This window comes from Dipodomys spectabilis, unplaced genomic scaffold, assembly GCF_019054845.1.
Source record: "Dipodomys spectabilis isolate Male_0828 unplaced genomic scaffold, ASM1905484v1 ptg000464l, whole genome shotgun sequence".
NCBI lineage: Eukaryota > Metazoa > Chordata > Mammalia > Rodentia > Heteromyidae > Dipodomys > Dipodomys spectabilis.
This window is the reverse complement of record NW_024871141.1, coordinates 462875-468607: the sequence shown is the minus strand read 5'-3', so window position 1 is coordinate 468607 and position 5733 is coordinate 462875. Positions and strand designations below refer to the sequence as shown.

Genomic DNA, 5733 nt, shown 5'->3' with positions numbered 1-5733 from the left:
CGATGTGTAACACAGGAAGCCATTTCCTTATTTACGTGTCTCTGTATACATGTAGAAAAATGCTAGGTTTGGGGTTTGTTTTCAATTTTGTTTTTGTTTTATTGGTTCGTCCTAGAGCTTGAACTCTTGGCCTGGACAGTGTCTCTGAGCCTGTTTATGATCAAGTCTCGTGTCCTACCACTTCAACCTCAGTGCCACTTGAGTCTGGCTTTTGTGGAGAAGTTTTTGGAGATAGGATTCTAAGAAACCTTTCTGTCTGGGTGGGCTTTGAACCACAATTTTCCTATCTTAGCATCCTGAATATCTATGATAGTTAAAAAAGTATAAATATAAATAATATTTGCAAGTTTTCTGATCTCAAGAATACCAGTGGAGGAAAAATGATGCAGCTCAGTTTATTGAGGTGTTCTTTTCAGAACAAGGAGGGTGTCTCATTAGCAGAGGTGTAGTATTCATGATGTGAATTAAGAAATTTTAAGTGCCTTTTACAAGATGAAAACTGTTGGGCTAGGATTATTTTATGGCATAAATCTAAAGATTGATGGTCATAGAAATAATAGCTTACTCTGATAAACAATGGCTTACTCTTGAAGAATTAATTATTACACACGCTTCATAGTTTTATCCTCTACCAGAATTTGGCTATTTTTCTGTTGACTTCTCAATCTGTAACACCCCATTGGAAACTGCATCTATTGCAGAATTACATAACACGCAAACAGGTACTGTTTTGAATCTCTCAGGAATGTTGAGAATTTAAAAATGAGTAGTTATTAGTCATAAGAATTTTGAAGAACACATATATTCTGTCCTCTAAACAACATACTTTAAAAAATTATGGGTTTCCATAGCATTAAATTGTTTTCTGTTTTAGAATGATAAAATACTAAAATTATTCTTTTTTGAAAAATTTGGCAAGTATATTGTGAAAATATTGTCTAGTTGGATAACATTCAAGTTGATTACCCTCTAATAAAGAAGGGGTAATTAATTCAAATTAGATGCCAAATAGTATTGATTTTTAAAATATTACCACAGAAAGAATATTATTTTCTGTGCCAATACAGTGAAAGTATATTTTACGCAGCTTATTTTTTCAATTTTATTATCAAAGTGGTGTACAGTGGTGTTACAGTAATTGTAAGGTATAAATCATAACGTTTCAAACTTGTTAACCCTCTCTCATTTTCGTTCATCCCTTCACAAGTTGTAATGTACATTTCCAACATATTGTCTTGTGAGTATTGCTACCTCATTGGTTTCCCTTTTGTCCTTTGTCTCAACATTATGCTTTTCCCCTTCCCTTCCCTAATTAAGTTAAATGTATTTACAATACAAAATGATATACGGCAGGGATAACCATAGGGGAAAAACCCAAAGAAAACTGAAATCACATAGTTCATCAAAAACAAAAACCACAAATGAAAAAATATTGTTCCATATCTTGGAATTCATTTTACTTAGCATCAGCTAATAAGGATATATACACGCATAACAAACCCACTGGAAAATAATAGCTGCATGGATACTATATCATGAAAACAGCATGTTAACTTTTTGATGGTAAAGGTGGAATTAAGATCAGTGAATTCGCGGTTCTGATAAAGGATTTTCAAGAGTTTTAGTTATGACAGGTAAATTTTAATTGTTCAAAATTTTAACAACTTAGCCTATGAAGAAAATTTGAGATTGCCTGGAAGAATAGGCTTTCATGCAAAGAAATCCAAGGAGACAATAGAGAGGGAGCAATGTGGATGAAGATGGCTCTTTTTCACACTAAACAAAGAAACCTTGCTGTAAATCCTGTAGGTTCTCTTGGAATTGTCCTTACCCAGGAACTATAATTTCACTATTTGAAACAAGGTTGTATTGGAATTTAAATTCAAAGTTCTTAAAAAAAAATAAGGCATCAAAATTTGTGAATATACCTTTAATTACCAAACAGTAATTCTCTGAAAAAGATAATTTGAGTCAAAATATTTAGGGAGAAAGTGCCCTTTACAATGAAAGAAGTTGTTGGGATTACACATTTTTTTTTAACACTTTCCACAATGTCTTTGGATGTGAAGCAGTGAAACACAGAAAAAAATCTGATTGGATACTTCAAACAAATGATTTCACATTTCTAAGTGGCTCACAAAAAATAATATCCTTATTCATATGAGATAGTGAAGACTTCTGTTCTTACATATGCCAAAAAGTTCAGAAAAGAATTGAGCAAATGGAAAAGTTTAATTTAAAAGTTTTCTTAGAAGACTTAGCTAAGCGTACTGTCTTTAGCAGTGAAGGGAAGCCAAAACTTTTTGTTATAAATTGTGTTAGTATTTTTACTCCCTAAAGTGAGTTTACAGAGCCCATTTGGCTCATTACAATGCAGAACTGATTGAATGAAGACATGAAAATAAATTCTAAACCCAAAAGAGGCAATTAAAGAGTTTTAAAAGAGAAATAATGAAGATGTAGTAGTGGTGGAGCCCGTATAGTCCTTCAGGTTCACTAGACTTGAAGCCAAGAAGCTGTGATTAATTGGAACTCCGGCAAGAGCTAAGAGGAGGACATAGAAGTAGGACATAGAAGTATTGTCCTTTTGTAACAGACACTGTCTTCCAAGGTATGGGTGATTTAACTCTATTCTCCTCCATACATCTTGATGAAGAAATGCAAGACCAAGAGAAAAATAATCAATTGAAATCATTTTGCATAGAGTAACTTCACTGTTCCTGATGTGTTATCTAAGGAGAATCTTAAGAGAGAGGATAAAAGTGCAATATTTTTTTGTTTCCTATACGCATCTTGTTAGCAAAATATATCGTTGAGTTTAGACAATTCTGATTGAACCAACAAGTGATGGAGTACTTATTTTTGTGGGCACTTTAGACACAAGAACTCTTTCAAGGTAAAAGAAAAAAGTATAGCCAAATATTTGTGATCAAAGCTTCTTGGACTGTTTTCTGGAGACCAAGTTATACATTAGATTTCTCCTCATTAACATAATGTTGTTTCATGGCAACCAAATGCAAGAGGGAAGTTTAATGGACTCACTTGGCCAATTAAACAGCATGAAAGAAGAAAATGGCAAATAATATTTAATGAATTACTTTGCCAGAAGAAAGAAGGAAAAATATAATTCAAAATCAATTGACTTAAAAGTATGAAGAAAGAGTAGTGAAGAGAGATTAGAGAAAATAAAGAGTATTGTTTTCTCTCCAGTGGAGTAATGGGTTCTTGATCTTGTTTCTTCCATTCTATCCTCACAAACTACCAAGTGTGTCTCAGGACTGGATTATCCAGTTCAGACAGAAAACTCGTAGAAGAAATATACTATTTGAGCAGATGTAGTGATTTATAACCTTAGATAATCTATTTAATTATGTTCAAAATTCTCCCCTATCCCAAACTTCCCTCTTTGAACAGCTTTGTTTGCTTTTCCCAAGACTGCCCTTCATTAACTGATTAAAATTTTGAGACGTCATATTCATACTCTCTGGAGATTGCTGTTTGGTTGTGATTTTTGAGTGTTTTTTGTTTCTTGTTGTGTTTTTGAACTGAATTTTAATAGGTTGTGCAATTGTTTTACAATTAAATATATCCATCTAATTGTCCAATGCTCCTAGATCGGAGTCACTCCTTCCATCATTCTCAACCAACCCTTTCTCCAAGATTTATTTTCAATTTACTATTTCCTTTATCATATGTGTCCATTGAGTATTCTAGCTGTACTTGCCCCTTGTTCATTTTTCACTCATTCTATATCTTTACTATAATTCCTCTCTGGTTTCAACTTCCAGATAGTCATTCTGTTAAACTGTCTATTAATACTTTTAAAGGTTTATATACAATCCATGGACTTTCAATCCTGCATATTCTTAAAGTGATGTCAGCTTATATTTCCATAATTGATTCATCTGCAGCAACAATTTGCAAGAATGCAGACGTGAAGCACCTAAACATGATTTTATTCTCATCCATTTGGAAGATTAATCTTTAGTCAAAAAGAAAGTTAAAAATGGCTTAGAATGTATTACTAACTACAAATTTTTATAAATGGCTTTGTACAATGGTGAGATTCTTTTATTTTACAAGGAATAATATTTTCTACTACCTATAAATTTTGGAAAATGAAGAAAATTAAAATTTATACCTAGAGAGGAATAGGATAGAAATAGAAGACAGATATTATGTTTGTCATATCTCTGATGAGTACTCATATTCAAGACTTAAAGTAAAGCAATGCTTACTTTGAATCCATTAGGTCCACAGAGCTAACACAGTTGGATAAATAAATATTTGAAAAAGTCATCACCTTTGGACCTATCTATAAATATTTGAGAGTACGATCAAATTCCAAATTAAAAGATTGATAGTCATTGACAAAAATTTTGCAAATGTGAGCAATTGATTGATCAATATAATTTTTTCCACTATTCACAGAATTTTAGGGAAATAAGATCGATAGCATTGTTAGGAAAAATGAGGTTTCCTTGTTACTAGTGGGCACCCATAGATATAAGTCTGTATAAAGATTTCATCATTAACTACATAATTTAGAGGATACTACATGCTTCAGCAGCAGGTATACTCAAATTACAATACAGAGATTAACATGGCACTTGCACAAGGATAATATGAAAATTTGAGAAGTATTCCATATTTTTCATTCTTCAGATGCAAGAAATGAAAAACAGTTATTAAAAAGGTGATTACCAAATTATAAGTATAACAATACACATAATTCATATAATTAAATTTAGTTTGACATCAGTGTATTAAATCTTCACCTCAGAAAGGCATTTACATAGCATAATCTTTACAAAACTTTTCAAATTAGACAACATTGTCATTTTATTCCAAAGAAAATTAATATTAAGACCTAGAAAAAAAAAGGAATCAAACTGATTCTATATGGAATGCAATCGGAAAGGACATATTAATGAACCTATATATCATAAAATAATGTAGAATACGAAGTATATCTAAGAGAAAATAAAATAAATTATGAATATTATGCAAACATAGAATATAGAATATTTTAAAATATACTTTTTCAGACAAGCACCAGAAATATTTTAGTTTCTGTACTACTCATTTCAACAGGTGAGTTAAAATTATTTCTGATTAAACAATCACAAACTCTGAAGAAGTCATTATACATGTATACAAAAAACTGTTTAATACATTTTGACATCCAATGCAGGCAATTCACTTGGAAGAATTCCGCGGAATCCATGGATTTTTACAGTAAAATATTGGTGTTGTAGGGCACTGGTGGCTCATGCCTATAATCCTAGCTACACAGGAGGCTGAGATCTGAGGATCATGGTGCAAATCCAGCCTGGGAAGAAAAGTCTGTGGTACTCTTATCTCAAATAAACCACTAGAACACTGGAAGTGGAGCTGTGGCTCAATTGGTAGAGCACTCACCTTGAGCTGAAGAGCGCAGGGACAACTCCCAGGTCCAGAGTTCAAGCCCCATGACCGACCAAAAAAAAAAAAAGAGATATTGCTCTTATTTGGATTGTGAAAATATTTTGTAGGGACACAAAAGATGGACTTGCATTTTTGAAATTTAAAAAACTTAACCCGACCATTAGGACTTAGGTTAACAATTTGTACAGCATTCCACAACATCATAGAGATAGTGATACATACTTATCCTTTTGGCAATATCAAATGCAGTTACTTCTATGTTGTTCTTCAGGCCTAGTTTTATATAATGGTTCAAAGAAGGGGATC

At 32.3% G+C, this 5733-nt stretch overlaps 1 pseudogene; it reads left to right on the top strand.

Moving 5' to 3' along the window:
• The first annotated feature begins 4558 nt into the window (after positions 1-4558).
• On the top strand, positions 4559-4655 carry LOC122098218 (annotated as a pseudogene).
• Positions 4656-5733: the final 1078 nt, after the last annotated feature.